This window comes from Paramormyrops kingsleyae, chromosome 22, assembly GCF_048594095.1.
Source record: "Paramormyrops kingsleyae isolate MSU_618 chromosome 22, PKINGS_0.4, whole genome shotgun sequence".
NCBI classification, from domain to species: domain Eukaryota; kingdom Metazoa; phylum Chordata; class Actinopteri; order Osteoglossiformes; family Mormyridae; genus Paramormyrops; species Paramormyrops kingsleyae.
In genome coordinates this window covers 5,878,336-5,897,240 of record NC_132818.1, presented here as the reverse complement: position 1 = coordinate 5,897,240, position 18,905 = coordinate 5,878,336, and the positions used below count along the sequence as shown (strand labels likewise).

The following is an 18,905-nucleotide window of genomic DNA, read 5'->3' as shown; positions in this document are numbered from 1 at the left end:
GAGTGGAGCCGCAGATGTGGAAAGGGAGCCATTTCATCATGTTCAGCCAGGTTTTCCTCACCATCTTGGGCATCAGAGCTGGATCCATGTTGAGTTTTCATCCAGATAGGATGAGCGACGTGAGAAGAGCGACACAACAGGAATGAACAGTGGAGCTCTGTACGTCACTAACCAACATATCGAAGAGATAAGTCAGGCAGGTGAAGTGAACCTAACAGATGAGTCTTCCTGTAAATGTGGACTAGCTGTGTCATGGGGCAAAGCAGACTCGGGGGGGGGGGGGGGGCTTATGGGGGGGGCTTATGGGGGGGGGGGGTGGCAGTCTCATGTGTGTGTGTGTGTGTGTGTGGGGTGTGTGTGTGTGTGGGGGGGGTTCATCGCCCAGTCCACCATTAAGGGAGGACTGTCCAACACTAGGGAACAATCAAGGGTTGCCAGTTGAGTCCCATTGGCACTTCTTGAGGCCAACAGTGAGGAAACCATGGTTACTGCTGGCCTGTGTGGTGCTGATTGGCCCAACAGGGCCATCATGTCAGAGCTGTTTAAATGTCTTCTCACATGTATGTCCTCTCATCTCATTGGGCTGCTCTAAGCACCAGTAAGGACACTGCACTGAGCAAGACACACAGCACCAATATGTTGGCCAGTAAAACAGCTGGCTGTCCATGGTGGACAAACCAATCAGCTTGTCTCATTTAGGAGTTTGAGGATCACGCGGGACCCTTAGTCAGATAGGGCTGTCAGGATACCCCTTCTCCATTTCGCCGTGTGTCTCACTTACACTCTGGGGACCTCAAGGAGTGATTGGCGAGCCCTCTCGCCTGCTGCGCAGAGCAGGGAACAAGATATCCGGCTCTTGAAAGGTTCTTGTCCAATCGCCGGCGTTCACAATGAAATCCATTACTCAGTGGTTAGAGAGAGATCTCACCTGATCAGGCTGTCACACCAGTCTCGAAGTTGGAGGCTGTGCTGCAAGTCTGACACACATTTTTATTCCCTGTGGGCGGCGGTTTTGTCTGCCCAGTCCCCTTCTGTGCTGGTATATAAGCCATATGAGTGGGTGTTGGGGGTGCACATGAACAGTAAATCTGCATTGTGTGTTTTTGGGATGTCGTGCCCCACTCTGGCTCACATTCAGCACCTCGGGGGGGTTCTCCTGACAATAACACATCCCTCTCTCACCCTACCTCCCTCTCTTTTTCCTTCCGTACACACCCCCCCCCACCCCAATTCTCTTCTGTTCTTGCACCCTCACCTACCCCTCCCTCACATCCTACTTCCTCTCTTGCGGTGCTTTGAAATGCACATCAACTGTGCTTCCAGGTAATGGAGCCATGATTATTCTTTAATTAGACCTTTCCTAAATGTCTCTGACAGAGGCTGGAAAGCATTGAAAATTCAGAGACCAACAACTTTGAGAATTGGAGGTATAAGGTTAACAAAGACCAAATGAGCTGAGAAGTCAGATTTTAGTTCTGCTTACTGGAAGAGAAAGAGATTCTGTACAGAGCTTGTGGTTTAGAAAGTTTCAGTGCCTTTTTGATTAAAGCACCAAGCTAAGGAGAAATGTATATATTTACAGATGTGTGAATCTGCTCGCTGTTTTCATGACTGCAGCCCCACATCAGAGGTCAGCGTGGTTGGAGCAGTCATGAGATGCCGGAGGGAAACAGGAAGCAAGACCTGAGGGAGACAGGAAGCAAGGCCTGAGGGAAATAAGTAGCCAGGCTGGAGTGAAACAGGAAGCAAGGCCTGAGGGAAACAGGAAGCAAAATCTAGGGGAAACAGAAACCAAGCCCTGTGGGAAACAGGAAGCAAGGCCTGTGGGAAACATGAGGCATAGCCTGAGGGAAACAGGAAGCAAGCCCTGTGGGAAACAGGAAGCAAGGCCTGAGGGAAACAGGAGGCATAGCCTGAGGGAAACAGGAAGCAAGGCCTGTGGGAAATAAGTAGCCAGGCTGGAGTGAAACAGGAAGCAAGGTCTGTGGGAAACAGGAAGCAAGGCCTGAGGGAACCAGAAACCAAGCCCTGTGGGAAACAGGAAGCAAGGCCTGAGGGAAACAGAAACCAAGCCCTGTGGGAAACAGGAAGCAAGGCCTGAGGGAAACAGAAACCAAGCCCTGTGGGAAACAGGAAGCAAGGCCTGAGGGAAACAGGAGGCATAGCCTGAGGGAAACAGGAAGCAAAATCTAGGGGAAACAGGAAGCAAGGCCTGAGGGAAACAGGAAGCAAGGCCTGAGGGAAACAGGAAGCAAGGCCTTAGCAAGACAGAAAGCAAGATCGTTGGGAATCAGGAAGCAAGGCCTAGCCTACGGCAAAAGAGATGTGAGAGAGACCAGGATTGTTGAAATCAAAGGATCTGTGACATTTGCGCTGAACAACAGAGAATTTCAACAACGCACAGTAGCACTTACAGCTTCAGCACCTCATTGAGCAGAAATGTATAGATCTAGATGGGAGACCATTTTGTGACAGAATGCTGGCAGATGATTGATTGCAACTTCTGCTTTTCTGGAGGGATGATAGGGCTGCTGAGATGTGGGTGAGGCAGGGGGCAAGGTCTTCGGGGGCTAATGCCTCCAGCCTTGGCAATAAATGCCTTTGGCCAGTCTGCAGCCGGGGGGGTCAGGACCTCAGAATGCTATCTCATCTGCCCAAAGAGAGAGTGTGACTCCGTCCATGGCCTCAGTCAATGTGGAGCCGGTGCATGGTGCTGTCTGGTCATGGGTGGGAGGAGAAACCAACGTGAGGAGGGTGATGGGGAAGGCGGACTATCAGTCACGATGCTCTACTGACACCGACGGTGATCATATGCCGAGGAACGGGCGGCGCAGCCGAGATGGACTGCTGTAATCATCATATCTGTGACCTGAAACAGACAGATACATCTTTTCTTGTCTTCTTAACAGGTTTTTCAGAAAAGGCGGGATAAATAACAGAGAAAGGAGCGAGCGGAGTGTGAAAGCGGGGTGCGCGTGTGCGTTTGTGAAGTAGGGCAGGCAAGGCCGGTAAAGAGCGAGCCGTGGAGTTACGTAAGCTGCCCCGTCTTGGCAGTATTCAGATCAGCGCCTGGGCAGCATGACCCAGCGATGAGAGGGAAAGCTCCCAGATGTGGGCAGAGACACAGAGCTCTCGTCACAATGACAGGGTGCTCAGGGCACCCGGCTGGCAGCCATGATCCTCTAATCGCTGCACTCCTACATTTCCATATTTGTTTTTTTTTTCCCACTCAGATCGTTTTATTGTTGTTCTCCTGAGTTTCTTTCACCATGTAAAGCATTTTAAAAGTATGGTTAATGTCTGACAGTTCCATTGTATCTCGGTAGAAGCTGCTGTGAACTCCCCACCCGCCCCTTACCCAGCACCCCACAGAGAATGTTCTGGAAGTCTCATCTCATTGTTTATGGTGGTTAGAATCTAATACCATTTGTGATTCCACACTCTGTATGAGCGTCGGTCTAATTAAATCGTTAGGAAACACAACTGGGACACTATGAACAATGCAGCTTGCCAGTACAATCTGGACAAGATGGATTTGTGTCTCTGCACAGATCTAAATAACCAATTGGCTGTTATTTGTTATTTAAGGAATTCAGATGGGCAGCAGCCATTGTACATGGTGCCTTTAGTCACGCAAATGAGCGCCAGACGGGTTGCCCTGAACCTCATTTTGACAAGAGACTCCCCTCTAATACGTTGTTTCCACCAACACAGATATGGTGTTGGTGCTCCTGCCGGTACTGCGCCTGGTGCTGGTGCTGGGTTGTTGCTGGTGTCGGTGCTGGGCCTGGTGCTGGTGCTGGTGCTGGGTTGGTGCCGGTACTGGTGCCGGGCTGGTGCTGATGTCGGTGCTGGGGCTGGTGCTGGGCTGGTGCCGGTGCTGGTGCTGGGCTTGGTGCTGTTGCTGGGCTGGTGCCGGTGCTGGGCCTGGTGCTGGGTTGGTGCCGGTGCTGGGCCTGATGCTGGTGCTGGGCTGGTGCCGGTGCCGGTGCTGGTGCTGGTGCTCGGCTGGTGCTGGTGCCGGTGCTGGTGCTGGGCTGGTGCCGGTGCTGGTGCTGGGCCTGGTGCTGGTGCTGGGCTGGTGCCGGTGCCGGTGCCGGTGCTGGTGCTGGTGCTCGGCTGGTGCCGGGTTGGTGCCGGAGCTGGTGCTGGGCTGGTACCTTTCGAGAACTTGCTCGCGTTTCCACTGGACGGAACGGAAATGTTATGTAGGCGGAAGTGACAATAAAGTAAAGATTCATATGAATCCAATTATTTTTTTTTTTGATGGGTTTCGGATTTTAAGTTTTTATAAGCTGCCGAACCAAAAAAATGAGCCTTTAAGTCTCAGTTTCAGAGTATGACTCCTTTGCCTGTATCCACTTTTGTCTCTTTAAAGGCTACATTTCTCCCCAATCTGAGTGTGTAAGTGAATTTATTCTTGCTCACTGCTAAGCCTGCTGTCCTTTTAAGGAGTCTGAAAGCTGAAAATTCAACTTTGCTGTCCACCTCGTGTTGGTTTCGCCAATCGAGTGCAACAATATTTTATTTACTCAGACTGTCACATGTTTATTAAATCTGGCCAGCAGATCAATCTTTCATTTTGCACAGAATAAAGAAATGATGTAACATTATTCTGCAAATAAGCTGGCAAGTTGTTTCACTGCCCGCCCTGGCAATATTAGCCAAAACTTCATCAGTTATGGATTGAATTTCCTGAGTATGCAGAAGATTTGGACGTAATAGCCTCTTCCGCTTTCGCCGAGGTATCTGAGGGATTGATGACTCTGTTCAGAGTCACTGAGAGATTGGTGACTCCACTTCGCTCAGTCTCAGAGGGTTTTGTGACTCCGCCCACAACCTGTCAGGGTTTTATGACTCCGCCCACAGTCTCTGTGGGTTAAGCGACTCCGCCCACAGTCTCTGTGGGTTTTGTGACTCCGCCCACAGCCTCTCAGGGTTTTGTGACTCCGCCCACAGTCTCTGTCGGTTAAGCGACTCCGCCCACAGTCTCTGTGGGTTTTGTGACTCCGCCCACAGCCTCTCAGGGTTTTGTGACTCCGCCCACAGCCTCTCAGGGTTTTGTGACTCCGCCCACAGTCTCTGACAGTTAGGTGACCACACCTCCACCAGCAGTTGGTTGTGATGGGTATGTAGGGTGACAGATACACAGGGTTTTTGTGATGACAGCAGTGTGATTAAGTTGGGGCAGGTTATTCGCATGAATTAACTGGCTTCACATAGCAGACTGCAGGTTACTGAGAGCAGAGGCCCTGCTGTGTTTCCAGCTACTGGGTCAGGGTGTTTCAAGGACAGAAGTGGCTCCCTGTTGGGTACCTCGTTCTGCCTTTAGTCCTTCCTGCCTCCAGCCGTGTAACGATATAGCGATATCTGATAGCGTACCTGATGAGATTTGTTCTAAAAGGTTGGCTTGCGTAACACCAGAAGGAGGCGGGCTTCTTACTGTGGCTGTTAACGGTGGTTCCCTGCTGCCTGTGCTGTGCCGCTGGCTCTGAGCCGCCAGTGCCGCCCGGCCCCTGAGCTCCGCGGGTCGCAGTGCAGTCCGTGGCGACGGGTGGAAGGCAGGATCTGCGCGCAATTTAGGCATGCAGCTCAGACTCCATTTCCCAGAGTTCCAGTCAGTGGGGTGAAACAGTGTCTTGGCGACACGAGTTCAGAGTGATTTGGGGCCCAACATGTAAAGGGGACCGTCCTGATAACACTGACAATCTCTGTGGTACCATATAACATCTGACCTGACTGCAGTGTGGCCAGCTCAGGAACTTTGTGCTGATATGCATAGCAGCCCTTGCCATCATTCTCCATGTTTGCGCACTGCATTTTGTTCTGCTTTGTGCATTTCCTGGGAGCTTGACGGTGACCCTACATTTCATCAAGGACCGACTGTCTGCATATCATGACACAGAAAAGGAAGCATTTAAAGGCTGAAGCCATTGGTTTAGATGAGAGATCCGCCTGATTTTGAACATTGAGCAGCACAGGCTGTCAGAGAACTCTCCGAAATTACTTTTACCAGAATGCATCTCTTTCTCACCCTTTAGAATTCGAAAGCTGTGCCTCCCTAGCGCACAATTGTCTCTTCAGTGTTTGACTTATTAGTAGCAGCCCGTCGGTGAAGGTTTCCCTGGCTCCTTGGATGAAGCTGCCGTTCAGGAGTTTGTTCAGGATGGGGGTGCAAATGTGCATCAGAGAAGAAGGTGGAGAAATTGTGAGTGTAGGTGGCCCGTTGTTTAGGGCTCACGCCTTGGCACCTCCCTCTGCCCTTCGTGCCCCTGCCCATCGCTAATTATCCTTATTAACCCCATAATTTTTTCTGTCGGACTCATTCTTCATGGTAATGGATCAGCTTATTCTCCCAGTTCTCTCATGGGTACAACGGAAGGTTCCTCCTGGGATTAGAACCAAGAAGCCGGAGCCTTTCACCACGTGCTGCACATTCCTGTGTTCACCACTGTAAGCTGTTTATTGAGAAATTAAGATCTAGTAAGAAAACTGGGATGTTAAGGTATATCTGTGGACAGTATTTGTATAGTTTGAACTTATATTTGATACTGTGTTCATGCTGAAAATGAGGCGGGGAGGGTCTGAGCTTGCCCCCCCCCCCCCCCCCGTCATATCACGTCCTTCACACCCCCCCCCCCCCCATTTTCCTCCTTCTTCAGGCCATTTCATCTTGTCTTTCTGTCTTTCTCAGCATTTTATCTGCTGAGCAAAGGGCCGGTCGATGAAATATTACATTTTGGGGAGGACTGGATCTGTCTCGGGGCAGGGCTGGGGAGAGCTAACGAAGAGGGAGAGAGAGGGAGTGAGGGAGGAGACGGAAGGATACCTAGAGGGGGAGGGAGAAGATAAGGAGATTGATCAACCCCACATAGGAGCAACTCCTGCTGTTAATTTATTAATGACTTTGTTGGTGGGGAGAGTGGGGGGGATATTTTACAGTTTGGTGGATTTCCTCAGGGAGGGGCTGGCGGTTTCTTCCCATGTCATTAAACGTTTTTTTTCTAGAAAGCTCACCCATGATATGACATCATAGGCAGGACTGATGTGAGGCGCTCGGTGGCTTTGGGAGCTTTCCTGTCCATCATATTCCGAGGCACTTAAAATACTACCTCTCTAATCATGGGAGAGATAAGTTCATTCACAGAAGCATGTAATGCTTCTAAAACGGTTTCCGCTGCCTTATATTAGGTGCCTTAATAAAACTCTCAATCCCAAACTAGGACAGAACTTTCCTCCGCCTGAGTGGCATCTGAGCGTGTGGCCTGTGTGGAAAGGCAGATCTTTAAAGGCCGCACAGCGAGACGGGGCAGCTGCCTCCGTACCCGTACGCTGGTTCGGACCTGCACCCCATAGCACCCATCAGTGCTGCCTCCGTACCCGTACGCTGGTTCGGACCTGCACCCCATAGCACCCATCAGTGCTGCCTCCGTACCCGTACGCTGGTTCGGACCTGCGCCCCATAGCACCCATCAGTGCTGCCTCCGTACCCGTACGCTGGTTCGGACCTGCACCCCATAGCACTTTTGCCTGCCTGGTCGCTGCAGCTCTCTGCTGTTCCTCACTGGTTCAGTTCCCCCCCCCCACGGTGCTTTTCTCCCACCCGCATTCCTGTCACATGACCACCACCCCCCCCACCAGAACTGTGGCCCTTTTCATTTTCTTTCCCTGACAGTATCTGTCTCTTTCTTTTGATTTGTGCTGCCCCCCCCCCCCCTTCATTCTCCCTTGCCCCGCCATCTCTCTTCCCCTTTAGCCGGCTGTCGTCCTGAATTGTAAACGTGATGAAGAGCGCGGGGGCTGGCTTTGCCGTCCTCGTGGCCATATCGCTCGGCGACACGCCGCCTGGAGGCCATCGCTTAGCCGGGCGCCTCGGGAACCGGAGGAGAGACAGGCGGCCGTGAACCGGGCTGTAACTCCTGTACCAGGCGGTTGTTGTGTCTCACCCCTGAGAGAATGATTTGCTAACATGACTAACTGACTTTATTATATTGATTTTGAGATCCGCGCCAGATTTGTTTTGACAAAGTCTGTTAGGCCTGTCAGATGAAGGCCGCTTTCTTCTCGTTAAAGTGTTGAGGTTTGGCTCCCTCTCGGCAGATGCTCGGCGTTACAGTGGACCGGCCGCCTTGCCGTTTACCTTGACTGGTGCCAGTGCTGAGGTTTCGCTGCAGGGCTGCCTCCTATCACAAGGATATCGGGGGCGGGCTGTTCTGTGGTTGCAGCCTTTCGCTGAAGAACATTCAAAGAACCAACAGATACACTGGTGATATAGTGTAAATATTTCCAGGATCTATCTGAGATCTGATTGGTGTAGAGCGGTGTTTTTCACAACCCAGTGCTCGAGAATCCCCAGACAGTCCACAATTTTGAATTGAGTTGGTGCTGGGGGTGTTGAGAGATGACAGACACCTGGTGCCCCAATGGGGAGAGTCCTTACCCAAAGAATCCAACCCCAGGGAGTTTGTTTAGGGTGTTGTCAGCCATCTTGGTGCTGTATGGAGAGGCAGAGTGGGGCCGACCGAAGTCCATGTGCCTGATTTCCCAGCGGTCTGGGAGGTGCCCCAACCGTTGGCTTTACCCAGTCCAGCTAACAGCAAGTGGGATCCATACCGTGAGCCGAGGGCCGGGGGCGTCGGGCTGGCTTGTTTGCTGGGGGGGGCACACACCCGCCGAACACATGTGGCATGACTCACATAACAACAGTAATCAGGATGATGAGGGGAAGCCGTTAGCCGTCATGCTAAATGTCGGTTATATGACAGTAACATGGAGCACCGCGTAGCAGGGATTATATGTAGAGACGCAGAGAGGTTTCAAAGCTATTATTTTGTTTTAAAAGCTTCAGAATTTGCATCCTTGAACCATGTATTGTGTCTTTATTGAATACTTAGTGGGTATTTCATATTCTTGTGAGAAAAAAGGTCTGTTGTTTTAGAAACGTAGCTGGACTGGACAGACAAATGGGCCGTATTTCTGTTGCAGTCGGACTGGGGCGATTGCGGTCATTCACAGTGCATGATAACCACAGTAATGGGGTTAAAGGAGCTCAAAGCTGACTAGTGTCCAGACGGTCCACAGCAGAGACTAAATATTAACAATAGCTAGCAACCTTAATAGAGAATAAAAGGTGTTATCTACAAGGAAAATTTAACTAGGCTCTTTTTGGACTCCTAGCTCAGCTCAAAAACACTGGATTTACTTAATTATTTTTTGCAAATTAATTAGCAGCACAGTCACTAGACAAGCAGAGTTTTAGTGGGTGTAGATTGAGAAGAGAAAGCACGTATTTTTTTTTGGACTGTCGGCTGTTGGTCTGATTAGAGGAATCGCGGTCAGCCACGATCAAACGACTCCATAATTCCCCATTACTGAGCTCCTGTGACACAGAACTGGGAGAGATGCCATAACTGGTACTGTCCAAAGCCTTGGCGTCGCATCCGTGCCGGCCCGCCCTGTCGGTGACATCAGCGATGACATGGGGTGGCATTTCATTAGGGGGCGCCAAAGAGCGAGTGAAAAGAATCAGAATAAACATGTTTACAGTGACGCTAGTTTTAATATTTCACTACTTCTCTTGTAAAAGAGAAGCCAGCTAGCAGGCAGATACTGAAATGTTTTTAATATGAAGGGAATGACAGTTTATTTTCTGCATGACTCTCTGACTTCAGCGTGACAGAGCTCCGCTCATGAAGCAGACCGGGCGCATGAAGTCTCTGTGCAGATTAGTTCCTATCATGGGACATGGAGGAAACATGGCATTTCAAGCCTTCAGTGGCTCCAGGTGGCTCAGTGTAGATTGGTGTGACATTAGAAGATGGAGGAATATGGCACGTATGCATGGAGGTACCGCAGAGAGGCTGCTGGGTTTGTCTCTACATCATTCCCATCATGCTCTGGTCCCATATTTTGGTCAGACACAGTCATGCCCACTCCCTCCCTCCTCGCCCCCCAGGGGTGACGTTACAGGGATCCTGGCGGCAGTCCCATGTAAGCCCCCTGACCAGTCTCCCGCCTTCCGCTACGCGGCAGGGACGTCACTTGTCACGGAAGAGCAGAAAGTCTCTGTAATCTCCTTCCGTAATTGAAAAACGGCGGCTTAGCGTCTCTTATCCCACAGACGGTGTTTATCATGCGTTCACAAGCGGCACGCGCTTAACCTTCAGCTTCCTGTGTTGTCTGTCCTGGTGGTGATGGGTTCGAGAGCCTGGCTCAGTGGGACTGTTCATCACTGTCACCTTGGTAACCCGAGTGTCCCACTGCTATGCAGGAGCGTGTGTGATATTTGTGGTTGTGGTTTGAAATGATGGATTATGGTACAAACTACATCATTTAAAAGTCTTTAAAACTCCAGGGATTGGCTTTAAAACAAAAAAAAAGCCCATTGCCATAGCAACAATTTTATTCTAAATAGTGTATTCCCGGCCAAAAGAAATGGGCCTTTATCTCAAGTGGCATTAAGGCTTCTGGAACAAACGGGAGTGAATGTGGACCTTGGAGGATAGTGCGTGGTGTGGAGAGAGTGGAAGTGTGGGAGGGGCGGCCAGCGGCCTTCTAGGTACGAGCCGCCAAGGGCCAGATGATACATCAAGCTTGACCATCATACTGTGGTGAAATGAAATGGTAGCGGGACAGATACAGGTCTGATTGGCCCACGGCTCTCCTGCATCCTGAATGCTGCTGTCGAGCTTACCGTGGACCCTATGACATCGCTACGGTGGATTTCTCCACTGGAAGTCCTCGCACTAAGGGATCTCGTCATTAAAAACAGCAGGCGCTAACTCAATCGCAGGCTCATGCAGAGATGGCCAGTCGTTCAGGCGAAAGGGGGTCCTGTCAAACACATCCACGCATCTATCCATCTTCCTCTTGTTTATCTGGTGCGTGTCAGCGGGTGGGGGGGGGGGGGGGGGGTGTAGCCTCTGGCTAAATCAACCTGATTTTCTGCACCGCTGTGTACACTCTGAGTCCTGCTTTGATTCACTGAGGAGGCCACATGCAAAATCTCTGCTACACCAAAGGCAGGGGGCCTACAGCTCTCTTAAAAGGTAAGAAAAACGTAAGAACTCACATGAACTTTACCTCCAATGGTCATGGCCAATGAAGAGTGGAAAGGCAGCTTCAGAGACCTACTGTCTCTGAGTGAGGCTTGGCCTCTGAGCCAATCACATCCTAATTAAAGAGCAAATTCACCCCTGAGCATAACCAAACCACCCAAAAGTGCCAAAAACAAGGGGCTTGGCTCAATTCCGGCCTTCTCGCTTAGGGGAAGGAAGAGGGTTCTCCAGATTTGGGAAGGATCAAGCGATGGCAAGAGGCGGCATCGGAGATCGAGCCACGGTGGGTCATGCAGTACCCATTCGGGCAGGTGTGCCGCAGGTCTCATTTTGGGGGATGAGTCAGTCCCTGTGAGCGGGGGGGCTCCTCAGGATGATTTAGGATGCCAGTGTGGGACAGCGAGGATGTCAGACGCCTTGCCACTCCCTGGATTATCAAAGTAAGGTGGAATGACGGTTTGTGCTTGTAGCCCCATGCGGGGCTTCCATGTAGAACCCCTCTGTGGTTTCTTGTGTTTACAGCTCAGCTACAGTGTTTCTGTAGCTTGGGCGTGATTCTGATCCCACCGTGCAGGCAGGGAATGGACTGCCACACTGGGAGATCGTCTATGCAGCTGTCTGTGGAGGCTTCCCAACCAGACGCTCTGATGTGTAAATACACTCACCTGGCATCTGTAACGGTGCAGAACTCAGCTGGACGGCCTTTCGCTGACATGCCATTGGGTTTGTCTCGCTGAGCCTCCCTCCGTGTTCCGTGACCCTCACATCATCATGTTTCATTTCCATTTGACAATGAACTTGGAATGAACCATTGAAAAAACTTTCATTCAGGATTAGCCTCGACATCTCCAGCGGTTATGGTGCTATCCAGCTGTCAGCTAGCACCGCTAAAGAAAATCTTCATAATAGAAGGAGGAACTGACAATGAGCAGGGCTTATGGGATCTCATAAATACACACGTTACACTGGCACTTCTGTACAACACTGAATACAGCATGTTTTTTAGCTCAGACAATAACTGGGATATTCATCCATCAATCCATCCATCCGTACATTCGTCCGTCCATCTGTCCAACCATCCATACTTCCATCCATACATCCATCCTTCCAACCCAGTGTCAGTGCCAGAGCAAATCTGACAGGTAGGCTCAAAAATTTCATGGGGGGGGGTCATGTGGTGGGTGGAGGTGGGGGCCTGATGTTGTTCAGGGGGGGGTAAGCCGATGATCCATAGCCATGCACCTGGAAGAGACCAAACTTTCTTATTTAAAATGAAATAAAAGATGGTGTCCATGGTGGGGGCTAACTGGGGAAGCATCCCTCCCCCATGATGCCGACCCCCTGATCCATCCATCCAGCCTCCAGCTGCTTACCTGCTACATCCCATTTAGGCCACACCCATAATTTCACTTAACTCCATTTTGGACCATGAGAGGACACTGGAGTAGCTGAAGGAAGGTGCCCAGGAGGAGTGAGGCGAGTGGTGCACCCCTGTGTAAAAACAGCACGGCGTGACCCTTCAGCAGGGACTTCAGTGGTCACCTCCTTTACTCCTGATCTGCTGATGTAGCTTTAGCCTGCAGAAGGTGTGTGACGCTGCTGATGGGGTCACTACTCTGAGGGTGGCACGTCACAGCAGCGGGCAAGTCCGGGCATCTGTCGGGCTCCGTGGCTCCTAATCTGGGCCGTGACGGGCAGTTTTTACATGTCGGGTTCCCTGTTCAGGGAACATTTTCTCGAGCAGGCTGGCATTTCTGTGCATGAACAGTTCCTGGAGTAAATTCTGGGATTTAAAAAATATTTGCATAATAAACGGAGAGCAGCCATTCTGGGATTCGCCGTGGTTTGTTGATGCAGCTGTATTTAAACCTGTTAATTCTGCCGAAATCGCTGAAATATGTGTGTGCTGTGCCGCCCTCTTCTGTCCCCATCATCCTGGAGGCTTAGATCTGTTTTTGCCAAAGCATGACTGCTGCAGATGACTCATATGTCTTGGCTGCGCCTTGGTATCGCCGCTCTGCGTCGGACCCAGTGCCGTGCGAAACGACAGCGTTCGTTTCTGCTTGATGGCTGCGCATATGCAGTGAAAACCCTCCAGCGAGGGCTGCTGTCCGTCATGCTGTAGCTGTGTCAGACTCTCCCACATCTGCTGATCTGTCCTCTACCTCCGCGCCTGTCCACTCATCAGCGTGCCTTAAGGGGCCTGTTGCTCTCTTTCCTCCCTGTTAACACTCCTCACCTCCCTCTCTGTCTCTCGCTGTCCTGCCCTCATTAGTTCTGACCAAAATCAGGCAAATGAAACTGCAAGTAAACCAAAAGAGGAAGGCAGCCATTTCAGTTTGCTTCACCCTGCAGCTGAATTTGATTTGGTTGAGTATGGCTGAGGGGGGAGGATGGGGGGGGGGGGGGGTAGGGTGGGGTTGAGCATGGATGGGTGGGGTGAGGAGGCGGATTGAACATAGAGGTCGAGGTGGATCAGTGGGACCAAGGAAGAGGTTCCTCCATTTTCTGACCCTCGCTGATCTCTCTGGCTCCTTTGTGTGGTGCCCACCTACCACCCACCCCCCCCCCCCCTCCGCGCCTGTAGTCAGCTGCCGGCCTCCTTCTCCAGAGCGTTCAAGAGGGTTAGCGCCAATTCCTCCACGCTTTGAGAACAACACGGCGGGAATCAAAGGGAGTGCAAGCACAGCAGCTGGCAGGGAGGCGGTTGGGGTGCAGGAGCGGGGGGCGGGGCCAGCGCTCTCCGCACGTGGGATGGGGGAGGAGCCGAGAGCGAGCTCAGTCGGCCCTGCAAATTGAAATATGGTCTAAGCATATATGATGTGGCAGAACAAATGCAGAGAAAATGAAAGACAAAAGGGAATGTTTGGGTGGTGATGCCAAATTCAGGCCGGTTTTAGCTGGATCTTCTGGCCAGAAAAGCTGATGGTCTGCTAAAGTCCACTGGGTGTGTGGTGATGACATGGGGGGGGGGGGGGGGGGCATGAGTGACAGAGTAATAGGGGTCGTCCACTGGAGGTCATCCCGGAGGATCCCTCAATTCTCAACAGGAGGAGCCTGTGATGATTTATGGGGATGGTGTACGGAAGGACAAGGAGAAGCAGGATGAGGAAATGTACCGGCAAGAGCAGAGCAGGCAGACGGAGCCTCAGCACACAGAAAGGACAGGTATGTTTTTAATTTGAAATGGACGAAGGTGCTAACAGGTATGCTAATGGGCAAAGAAGCAATGAGCGACAGGTAGGACTGAAGGCAGCTAATGAAATAGGTAACGACGCGGATGGAGTGTCTGTCTCCATGCTAAACTAATGCACAGGTTTTCAAGGCTGCTGTAAATCACTGGCTCACAAAGGAACTGTCCTGCAAAAGGAAAGAAGGAATTAGGACTGACCTCCCAAGACAATTAAGCGGCAACGTCTGTCTTTCGCTCCGCTGGAAAGGTCATGAACCGTAGTGTGGTGAGAAAGGAAGAGCCCAAGCCAAGCAGCACAGCAATAAGTGGTGATGTGGAGTATTATGGTATTTCATGGTGTATAACGGGGTTCTGTGGAGTATTATGGTATTTCATGGTGTATAACGGGGTTCTGTGGAGTATTATGGTATTTCATGGTGTATAATAGGGTTCTGTGGTGTATTATGGTGTATCATAGTATATAATGGCTCTGTGGTGTACAGTGCTGTTTCATGACCTATAACAGGGCTCTGTGGTGTATTATGGTATTTCATGGTGTATAATAGGGTTCTGTGGTGTATTATGGTATTTCATGGTGTATAATAGGGTTCTGTGGTGTATTATGGTGTATCATAGTATATAATGGCTCTGTGGTGTACAGTGCTGTTTCATGACCTATAACAGGGCTCTGTGGTGTATTATGGTATTTCATGGTGTATAATAGGGTTCTGTGGTGTATTATGGTATTTCATGGTGTATAATAGGGTTCTGTGGTGTATTATGGTATTTCATGGTGTATAATAGGGTTCTGTGGTGTATTATGGTGTATCATAGTATATAATGGCTCTGTGGTGTACAGTGCTGTTTCATGACCTATAACAGGGCTCTGTGGTGTATTACGGTGTTTCATTATAGCGGTTGGTGAGTTATAGTGTTATATTTAATTTGGTTTTGTGGTATTTTGTTTGGTATTATCGTCTTTTATCATCATGACCCTGATCAGGATAAATGGTATGAAGATGGATGGATGGATAAATATTGAATGAACAGGCAATTAGCCATGTAGCAGCGCAGCAGGGGTGAGTAACACTTAGGCGAATGACTAGGTTTCATAGTGTATTATGGTGTTTGTTGGTGCATTAGTGTGTGGTGTCCCCTGCATACAGGAAGATTTCCGGCCACACAGCGCGGTCGGGAAGCTGTGTGTCTGCGTGTTAGCGAGTACGCTTGCTGGCCTGGCCGCAGATACGCATTCTGTTTATCCTTCTTCTGCTTTGGCGGCAGAGGGGGCGTGGCATGTGAGCTGACCGGCTCACAGCGGCTTTGGCGGCAGAGGGGGCGTGGCTTGTGAGCTGACCGGCTCACAGCGGCTTTGGCGGCAGAGGGGGCGTGGCTTGTGAGCTGACCGGCTCACAGCGGCTTTGGCGGCAGAGGGGGCGTGGCTTGTGAGCTGACCTGCTCACAGCGGCTTTGGCGGCAGAGGGGGCGTGGCTTGTGAGCTGACCGGCTCACAGAGGCTTTGGCGGCAGAGGGGGCGTGGCTTGTGAGCTGACTGGCTCATAGAGGCTTCAGCGGCAGAGGGGGCGTGGCTTGTGAGCTGACTGGGTACAGGTACAAACAACAACAATGTAACCCAGTGGTACAAAAATGTTCCTGAGTCCATTTCTGTACCTTAAAAGGTACATTTACCTACAGCTAGGGTACAATTGGCAGACCCTTGAGGGTACAGGCCCAGTGACAAGTAACTGTACCTCAAAGGTACGAGGGGTGAACAGGGCCAGGGGGCATATGGGTACAGTAGGTGGGGACCCCCCCCCCCCCGGTTCAGGTTCTCAGATCATGTTTAGTCCAGCACATTTTTATAGGTAAACTGTTACAAAGCGATTTGCTGTAATAAACAGTACATTTCCCAGAAAAAAATAAATCGCCAGTTATGGAAGATAACAACCTAAAATGCCAGTTTGGGGGAAATGTACAAATAATTTCCTGAGCGTGTCCAAGAACGTGATGAAAATGTATACCTGAAAAGCCCCGTCTGCTGCGGCATGAATGTGCGAGGGGGCAGCTGGGGAATGACGGGAAAGGATCCAGAGGAGCGGTGGGGGGGAGGGGGGGGGGCAACTGGGAGGGAACCTGTCACAGACTGTCATTTGTGAAGGATCATGCCAAATAGTGGGTCTTTTCTCTGCTCACTAATTTGGTCTTGGCGGCTTTTTAAACAGGCAAACCCGGCACAGTAATCCGTCAGAGCTACAGTAAGAGATGGAGTCTTCCCTAAATCTGGAAGGTAATCTCTCCTTTGGGGGGGGGGGGGCTGTCACATGCCACATAGCCAGGCCAGGAAAGCCCTGCTTTCTGACAATAGTGACAGCTCTGACAGAGTAGCCGACAGCCTGCCCCTGGAGAGGGTGTGGCCAGCTTGCTTTGCAGAATGTGCCGGCACTCCTGCCCTTCAGGGGCAGCCTGCAGCCTGGAGCACAGAGAGCGCTGGGGTCTCTGCAGGCCGCGCCACGCAGCAACAGTTCGCCGCTCCTTTCCACTCCTCTGCCCTCTTCTCCCGTTCCTGTCGTTTTGGCTCTCTCATCCTTCCATCCATTTTCTCTATCTGCTGATTCAGTGCGGGCCGCCGGGGAGCCTGGAGCCCATCCAGCAGGCCAGGGCTGGCCCGGCTGAGACGCCAGTCTGTCTGGAGTGTGTCCACGTATGAAGTCGTGTTTGTTTACACACGCGACCTTCGCGTGGAGCGGATCCTGTGCTGGAACGCACATTCCCCCCAGAGCTGTGGGGGGCGCAGCATACGTTGGGCTAGGAGTGATCGTGGACCGTCACGGCGCCCCCTGGTGTTCTCAGGTCACTCTACTTCCAGGACGTTTTTAAAATAATGTTAACAATGGAAACATCCCCCAATCCCGCCGCCGACTTGCACGCTTGACCTCAATTGCTTCCAGTAAAAACGAGGTCCTTTGTATAAATAGGAATGGCGTTTAGTTTCGGAGAGCCCAAGTTTACCGTGGAGATGTGCGGCGCGGGCCGGGGACATGGACCTGGAACTGCTCCCTCGCTCGTCTCAGCTGGCCATCTGGCGAGCTTCTGTGACACAGTCGATTCACGGTTACCGCCGCCATCGCCGTCTCCCCCCCCCCCCCGTCAGGACCCGGGCGCACGCTGTGACCCACCCGCTAATTGCGAGTATTCCCTGACAGAGCGAGAGAGCGGCTAAGTTCTCCGGAGAGACGCATCTCACGGCAGAATCGAAGGAGAATTAATAACCGCGGCTATGGCGGGAAGGGGGGGGGGGGGGCTACTGTGGGTCTGTGGGATACGGTGATGTGTGGGGAGAGTGGGAAAGGGGGACAGGGAAAGGGGCTAACGAGGGAAAGGAAGAGAGGGAGAGTGAGGGAAAGGGGGAGGGGGTAATGTAGAGTGAGGGGGGAGAGGGGAGAGAAATGAGGGGAAGGGGGAGGGGGAAAGGTAGAGCGACAGAGGGGGTGAGGAGGCGAGAGGCATCTTTGTTGTGACCCTTATTATGTATTTTTATTTATCTGAATTTTTCTGATTCCCTCCATCATGGCTGTCAGGGCGCTGCGCTCCGCCGTCTGATCCAACGCCTTACGCTCTTATCGATCCCGCGTTGCACTAATTGATAACTGCGCATTGCTCTGGCGAAGGAGGCTCTCCGCATGCAGGTGGCGGAGCAGCGTGCTGGATTTGGGAGTGGAGGGAGAGATGGAGTGATAGAGAGAGGGAGGGAGGAGGAGTGAGGAGACTCTGCAGCAGTGGGTGGTGCTCAGAGCGATTGGAGTTAAATCATGACAAATGGGCTGTGTTCCCCCCTCCCACGGCTGCCCGGCTGCCCGCCCAACATCTGCATTATTTGAGCAGAGCGCCAGGGGGGGGGCACCCCCCACCCCCATTCTGAGGGCTCCCCCACATTAATATGCTGGGCAGCAGGTTCAAGACATGCGAGAGGAGCATGATGATCTGGTTCCACCCCCCCCCTCTCTCTCTCTCCGCCCCCTTCCCACAATGCCTCTCTGCATGCCCATGGCCTCAAGAAGCCTCACGCTGGCGATTCTGCCGCGTGGCTGACCGGCAAGTGAAGCGAATGAATATTTCTCCTGACCGTTTATAACCTGGCTTTTCTGGCCCCCGGGGTCAGAGCCCTGCCAGGGGGGTGGGGAGGGACATGTATTTTTAATGCTCCGTGATTACAGCTCGTTAACCTAAATCAAGTGAGAGACAGAGGATGACAGTCTCGCACAAGTATGGCACAATACAGCGCCGCCGGGAGTCTGCGGGTCTGCCGCCGAAAGCCAGCATCATGCTTCCAAAGCAGCCCAAAGATCTATTAATTAGCCTGTGACGGCATGTTTCAATCTCCTTCCACAGATGGGTTGCCCTTCAATTAAGCTCTTGGTGAAATCCGAACATAAATTCATTTTTGCGTTATCCGTTATGGATTGGGCGCCTTTCGCTAATCGGAATAATTAAGCCATGGGATTCCCATCACTTTTTAATTACTTTCCCAGCTTATGTTTCAAAACAAGATATTAATTCTGGTGTCACGCATTGCTCTCATCAATCCTGGTGTCATGTGGTGGGGGGGACACAGCTGAGGGTGGGAGGGGAAGTGGTCACTGTGGTACGATATTCCATGCTGGATGTCAGCCATCGAC

The 18,905-nt window shown here is 51.6% G+C and overlaps 1 protein-coding gene across 7 annotated transcripts in view; it reads left to right on the top strand.

The window, feature by feature from the left end:
• Positions 1–18,905, top strand: part of elfn2b (extracellular leucine-rich repeat and fibronectin type III domain containing 2b) — a 62,960-nt gene that overhangs the window by 27,667 nt on the left and 16,388 nt on the right. The window contains exon 1 of one of the 7 annotated variants that reach the window (XM_023810760.2): positions 14,093–14,225. The exons of the other annotated variants lie outside the window; for them this stretch is intronic. The gene's annotated coding sequence lies outside the window, so the exon portion shown is untranslated. Of the gene's footprint in view, positions 1–14,092; positions 14,226–18,905 lie in introns of those variants that run through there. 7 annotated transcript variants of the gene reach the window in all.